At 48.8% G+C, this 7,190-nt stretch overlaps 1 non-coding gene across 1 annotated transcript; it reads right to left on the reverse strand.

The window, feature by feature from the left end:
• Positions 1-427: 427 nt before the first annotated feature.
• On the reverse strand, positions 428-502 carry Trnal-caa (transfer RNA leucine (anticodon CAA)). The gene has a single exon. It is a non-coding gene; the product is annotated as a tRNA-Leu (tRNA).
• Between the last annotated feature and the right edge of the window lie 6,688 nt (positions 503-7,190).

A 7,190-nucleotide genomic window follows, 5' to 3' on the forward strand; every position in this document is an offset into this window, starting at 1 on the left:
CTCCCGAAAGAAAGGATATAGCGGAGACATGGCTTAGCCACAGCCTGGGGGATGTTTCCAGAATGAGATTTTCACTCTGCAGCGGAGTGTGCGCTGATATGAAACTTCCTGGCAGATTAAAACTGTGTGCCCGACCGAGACTCGAACTCGGGACCTTTGCCTTTCGCGGGCAAGTGCTCTACCAACTGAGCTACCGAAGCACGACTCACGTCCGGTACTCACAGCTTTACTTCTGCCAGTACCTCGTCTCCTACCTTCCAAACTTTACAGAAGCTCTCCTGCGAACCTTGCAGAACTAGCACTCCCGAAAGAAAGGATATAGCGGAGACATGGCTTAGCCACAGCCTGGGGGATGTTTCCAGAATGAGATTTTCACTCTGCAGCGGAGTGTGCGCTGATATGAAACTTCCTGGCAGATTAAAACTGTGTGCCCGACCGAGACTCGAACTCGGGACCTTTGCCTTTTGCGGGCAAGTGCTCTACCAACTGAGCTACCGAAGCACGACTCACGTACGGTACTCACAGCTTTACTTCTGCCAGTACCTCGTCTCCTACTTTCCAAACTTTACAGAAGCTCTCCTGCGAACCTTGCAGAACTAGCACTCCCGAAAGAAAGGATATAGCGGAGACATGGCTTAGCCACAGCCTGGGGGATGTTTCCAGAATGAGATTTTCACTCTGCAGCGGAGTGTGCGCTGATATGAAACTTCCTGGCAGATTAAAACTGTGTGCCCGACCGAGACTCGACCTCGGGACCTTTGCCTTTCGCGGGCAAGTGCTCTACCAACTGAGCTACCGAAGCACGACTCACGTCCGGTACTCACAGCTTTACTTCTGCCAGTACCTCGTCTCCTACCTTCCAAACTTTACAGAAGCTCTCCTGCGAACCTTGCAGAACTAGCACTCCCGAAAGAAAGGATATAGCGGAGACATGGCTTAGCCACAGCCTGGGGGATGTTTCCAGAATGAGATTTTCACTCTGCAGCGGAGTGTGCGCTGATATGAAACTTCCTGGCAGATTAAAACTGTGTGCCCGACCGAGACTCGAACTCGGGACCTTTGCCTTTCGCGGGCAAGTGCTCTACCAACTGAGCTACCGAAGCACGACTCACGTCCGGTACTCACAGCTTTACTTCTGCCAGTACCTCGTCTCCTACCTTCCAAACTTTACAGAAGCTCTCCTGCGAACCTTGCAGAACTAGCACTACCGGACGTGAGTCGTGCTTCGGTAGCTCAGTTGGTAGAGCACTTGCCCGCGAAAGGCAAAGGTCCCGAGTTCGAGTCTCGGTCGGGCACACACTTTTAATCTGCCAGGAAGTTTCATATCAGCGCACACTCCGCTGCAGAGTGAAAATCTCATTCTGGAAACATCCCCCAAGCTGTGGCTAAGCCATGTCTCCGCTATATCCTTTCTTTCGGGAGTGCTAGTTCTGCAAGGTTTGCAGGAGGGCTTCTGTAAAGTTTGGAAGGTAGGAGACGAGGTACTGGCAGAAGTAAAGCTGTGAGTACCGGACGTGAGTCGTGCTTCGGTAGCTCAGTTGGTAGAGCACTTGCCCGCGAAAGGCAAAGGTCCCGAGTTCGAGTCTCGGTCGGGCACACAGTTTTAATCTGCCAGGAAGTTTCATATCAGCGCACACTCGGCTGCAGAGTGAAAATCTCATTCTGGAAACATCCCCCAGGCTGTGGCTAAGCCATGTCTCCGCCATATCCTTTCTTTCGGGAGTGCTAGTTCTGCAAGGTTCGCAGGAGAGCTTCTGTAAAGTTTGGAAGGTAGGAGACGAGGTACTGGCAGAAGTAAAGCTGTGAGTACCGGACGTGAGTCGTGCTTCGGTAGCTCAGTTGGTAGAGCACTTGCCCGCGAAAGGCAAAGGTCCCGAGTTCGAGTCTAGGTCGGGCACACAGTTTTAATCTGCCAGGAAGTTTCATATCAGCGCACACTCCGCTGCAGAGTGAAAATCTCATTCTGGAAACATCCCCCAGGCTGTGGCTAAGCCATGTCTCCGCTATATCCTTTCTTTCGGGAGTGCTAGTTCTGCAAGGTTCGCAGGAGAGCTTCTGTAAAGTTTGGAAGGTAGGAGACGAGGTACTGGCAGAAGTAAAGCTGTGAGTACCGGACGTGAGTCGTGCTTCGGTAGCTCAGTTGGTAGAGCACTTGCCCGCGAAAGGCAAAGGTCCCGAGTTCGAGTCTCGGTCGGGCACACAGTTTTAATCTGCCAGGAAGTTTCATATCAGCGCACACTCCGCTGCAGAGTGAAAATCTCATTCTGGAAACATCCCCCAGGCTGTGGCTAAGCCATGTCTCCGCTATATCCTTTCTTTCGGGAGTGCTAGTTCTGCAAGGTTCGCAGGAGAGCTTCTGTAAAGTTTGGAAGGTAGGAGACGAGGTACTGGCAGAAGTAAAGCTGTGAGTACCGGACGTAAGTCGTGCTTCGGTAGCTCAGTTGGTAGAGCACTTGCCCGCGAAAGGCAAAGGTCCCGAGTTCGAGTCTCGGTCGGGCACACAGTTTTAATCTGCCAGGAAGTTTCATATCAGCGCACACTCCGCTGCAGAGTGAAATCTCATTCTGGAAACATCCCCCAGGCTGTGGCTAAGCCATGTCTCCGCTATATCCTTTCTTTCGGGAGTGCTAGTTCTGCAAGTTTCGCAGGAGAGCTTCTGTAAAGTTTGGAAGGTAGGAGACGAGGTACTGGCAGAAGTAAAGCTGTGAGTACCGGACGTGAGTCGTGCTTCGGTAGCTCAGTTGGTAGAGCACTTGCCCGCGAAAGGCAAAGGTCCCGAGTTCGAGTCTCGGTCGGGCACACAGTTTTAATCTGCCAGGAAGTTTCATATCAGCGCACACTCCGCTGCAGAGTGAAAATCTCATTCTGGAAACATCCCCCAGGCTGTGGCTAAGCCATGTCTCCGCTATATCCTTTCTTTCGGGAGTGCTAGTTCTGCAAGGTTCGCAGGAGAGCTTCTGTAAAGTTTGGAAGGTAGGAGACGAGGTACTGGCAGAAGTAAAGCTGTGAGTACCGGACGTGAGTCGTGCTTCGGTAGCTCAGTTGGTAGAGCACTTGCCCGCGAAAGGCAAAGGTCCCGAGTTCGAGTCTCGGTCGGGCACACAGTTTTAATCTGCCAGGAAGTTTCATATCAGCGCACACTCCGCTGCAGAGTGAAAATCTCATTCTGGAAACATCCCCCAGGCTGTGGCTAAGCCATGTCTCCGCTATATCCTTTCTTTCGGGAGTGCTAGTTCTGCAAGGTTCGCAGGAGAGCTTCTGTAAAGTTTGGAAGGTAGGAGACGAGGTACTGGCAGAAGTAAAGCTGTGAGTACCGGACGTAAGTCGTGCTTCGGTAGCTCAGTTGGTAGAGCACTTGCCCGCGAAAGGCAAAGGTCCCGAGTTCGAGTCTCGGTCGGGCACACAGTTTTAATCTGCCAGGAAGTTTCATATCAGCGCACACTCCGCTGCAGAGTGAAATCTCATTCTGGAAACATCCCCCAGGCTGTGGCTAAGCCATGTCTCCGCTATATCCTTTCTTTCGGGAGTGCTAGTTCTGCAAGGTTCGCAGGAGAGCTTCTGTAAAGTTTGGAAGGTAGGAGACGAGGTACTGGCAGAAGTAAAGCTGTGAGTACCGGACGTGAGTCGTGCTTCGGTAGCTCAGTTGGTAGAGCACTTGCCCGCGAAAGGCAAAGGTCCCGAGTTCGAGTCTCGGTCGGGCACACAGTTTTAATCTGCCAGGAAGTTTCATATCAGCGCACACTCCGCTGCAGAGTGAAAATCTCATTCTGGAAACATCCCCCAGGCTGTGGCTAAGCCATGTCTCCGCTATATCCTTTCTTTCGGGAGTGCTAGTTCTGCAAGGTTCGCAGGAGAGCTTCTGTAAAGTTTGGAAGGTAGGAGACGAGGTACTGGCAGAAGTAAAGCTGTGAGTACCGGACGTGAGTCGTGCTTCGGTAGCTCAGTTGGTAGAGCACTTGCCCGCGAAAGGCAAAGGTCCCGAGTTCGAGTCTCGGTCGGGCACACAGTTTTAATCTGCCAGGAAGTTTCATATCAGCGCACACTCCGCTGCAGAGTGAAAATCTCATTCTGGAAACATCCCCCAGGCTGTGGCTAAGCCATGTCTCCGCTATATCCTTTCTTTCGGGAGTGCTAGTTCTGCAAGGTTCGCAGGAGAGCTTCTGTAAAGTTTGGAAGGTAGGAGACGAGGTACTGGCAGAAGTAAAGCTGTGAGTACCGGACGTGAGTCGTGCTTCGGTAGCTCAGTTGGTAGAGCACTTGCCCGCGAAAGGCAAAGGTCCCGAGTTCGAGTCTCCGTCGGGCACACAGTTTTAATCTGCCAGGAAGTTTCATAGCAGCGCACACTCCGCTGCAGAGTGAAAATCTCATTCTGGAAACATCCCCCAGGCTGTGGCTAAGCCATGTCTCCGCTATATCCTTTCTTTCGGGAGTGCTAGTTCTGCAAGGTTCGCAGGAGAGCTTCTGTAAAGTTTGGAAGGTAGGAGACGAGGTACTGGCAGAAGTAAAGCTGTGAGTACCGGACGTGAGTCGTGCTTCGGTAGCTCAGTTGGTAGAGCACTTGCCCGCGAAAGGCAAAGGTCCCGAGTTCGAGTCTCGGTCGGGCACACAGTTTTAATCTGCCAGGAAGTTTCAGTTTTGTATATTAATAGAAACTGTTATGTAGTCATGATATTCCTATTTTGTGCTAAAGGTTTTCCTGTCTACTCCATTGTTGTTTATGTACTGTTCAGTTTTTACTTTTTCATTGCAAAGATGTTACGTACTGTATGTTTCGACTTCATTCTAAATGTGTTACGTCTCTTCCAATGTTTTCCGGTAACATTTAACTTCTTTGGTGATGATACTCAGTAAATGCCTGAAGATGGCCTTGTAAGCCAAAAGCCGGTTAACAATAAAAGTTAGACACTGGACTCGCATTCGAGAGGACGACGGTTCAATTCCGCGTCCGGCCGTCCTGATTTAGGTTTTCCGTGATTTCCCTAAATCGCTCCAGGCAAATGCCGGGATGGTTCCTTTCAAAGGGCACGGTCGACTTCCTTCCCCGTCCTTCCCTAACCCGATAAGACCGATGACCTCGCTGTCTGGTCTCCTTCCCCGACACAACCAACCAAGCAACCATCCTCTAACAATAAAAGTAATATTGTAGAACAAAAGCAAACTGGTGCTTTTCATTTATTATAATGTTGTTCTACCAAGAACCGACGGAAAATTCTGTTAATATGTTTTCAAGACGCTATCCGTTCCGAGAAAAGCACCACCGTCGTGTTTTATACTCGTAAAACTGCAGTTTCATCGGAAAGCCGCAGTGTTTTTATTTATTCTTCTTGACTTTTAATTCTGTTTCTTACATTTGATTTTTAGTTTTCTCTACTGCTTCATCAGTGTAAAGACTGAATAACATGGAGGATAGACTTTAGCCATATGTCTTACAGCCTTCTTAATTACAGCATCCCTTCCATGTTCCACCTGTCATAGAACTGCATTCTCATTTCTACACAAGTGACAGATTTCTTTACTCCCTGTGTTTTATCCCTGAGAACTTCAGAATTTCGAAGAGTGTATTCTAGTCTAGAATAATGTGTTCATTAATGGTAACACTAATGATGTGTACATATAATATAAAAGAAATTTTCCACATCATTCCGATAAAACAATCGTTCAAATGATGAACACAGTTCTGATCGTATGGAAAATTGTTAAGTGGTGCTCTGAGTGACTTGTTGACAATGTTTGTTGTTTATAGATTATTGCTGTAAGATGTTATAACATACTTGTAACGCGTACCTTAAAGTAAGTAAATAATTCAGATTAATATACACTGAGGTGGACAGATGTGAAGGATAGTAATACGAGGACAGTGTGATGAAATCTGGCTTTAATGGGCTATGGCTGCCGGCGTTCGATGTAAGTGCCTTTGTTAACAGCATGACATCGCCCGCATCATCTCTCCTGGCATCGCGACAGTATCGGTTGGACCATAGAGGACTGGAAAACCGTTGCCTGGTCAGACGAGAACCAATTTCAGTTGGTAACGTCTCATGGTAGGGTTCGAGAGTGGCATACAGCCCACAAAACCGTGGACCCAGGTTGTCAACAAGTCACTGCCTAAGCTCATGGTGTCTTCGTAATGGTGTGGGCTTCTTTAGATGGAATGGTCTAGGTCCTCTGATTCAACTAAACCGATCATTGACTACAAATTTTTATGTTCGGTTACTTGGAGACCATTTGCTGCCATTCATATACTTCATGTTCACAGACAACGATGGAATTTTTTTTGGATGACAGTGTGCCATGTCACGGAGCCATAATTGTTCCCAATTGGTTTGAAGATCGTTGTGGGCTTTGTTGTCCGAACAAGACGCAGCCAGGGCAAATACACCACATTCGCAAAGATACGAACTGCTGCCAGTGGCATAGAGACTCGCCACTTTCACGAGTTAAACCAGTACCACGGGCGGCGCTGAGGATGAAGATATCGACTTCGCCTCGGCCAATTGCCGGCTGAGTACAATACGCCAATGACCGGACGACAACGGACAGAAGCCTACTCGGAACACGGAAGAGCAGCTCTTGCCCACTTAGCTATAGATCATCGTCCAGGGCTGACGTCTACGGGGAACGTTTTTCAGGGAACTCTTAAAATTGAACAGACAGTTGTAAATGCATTTTATATGTACTGTGACGTTTACCTACGGTTATTTGCACCTAGCCATTGAGGGCCTTGTTTGTGGTATATCACAAGCATTGTTGCAGACTTAATCACTGAGCAAGTCACAAAGGTAAGTAAACCTTTTTAACACATTTGTGTTACTTTGTTACTAATTTGTTGGAGTATTGTAGTACCTCCGTTCTCCTATCCTGTTACCTGACCCTGGGGCATAGCTGTGTAATAGTGGCAGGGATAAACTGTCTTAGCGCTGTACTGCACCAGAAGCCGTTTCACGAACTCATAAACTTGGCCTACCGTAATAGTGGCAACTCGGCCTCCACAGCGGTAACGAAGAGGCCTTTACAAAACTGGCGACGAGGCTTTACAAAATTGTGGACGATTCGAACGAATGATTTGGTCTCCCACATTGCCGATCATCAGTCCCATCGAGCATTCATGGGGAACAATCGAGATATCAGTTTGTGCACAAAACCCTGCATCGCCAACCACTTTCGCAATTATGGGCTGCTGTAGGGGCAGC

The sequence above is a fragment of the Schistocerca serialis genome, chromosome 3, assembly GCF_023864345.2.
Source record: "Schistocerca serialis cubense isolate TAMUIC-IGC-003099 chromosome 3, iqSchSeri2.2, whole genome shotgun sequence".
Classification (NCBI taxonomy): Eukaryota; Metazoa; Arthropoda; class Insecta; order Orthoptera; family Acrididae; genus Schistocerca; species Schistocerca serialis.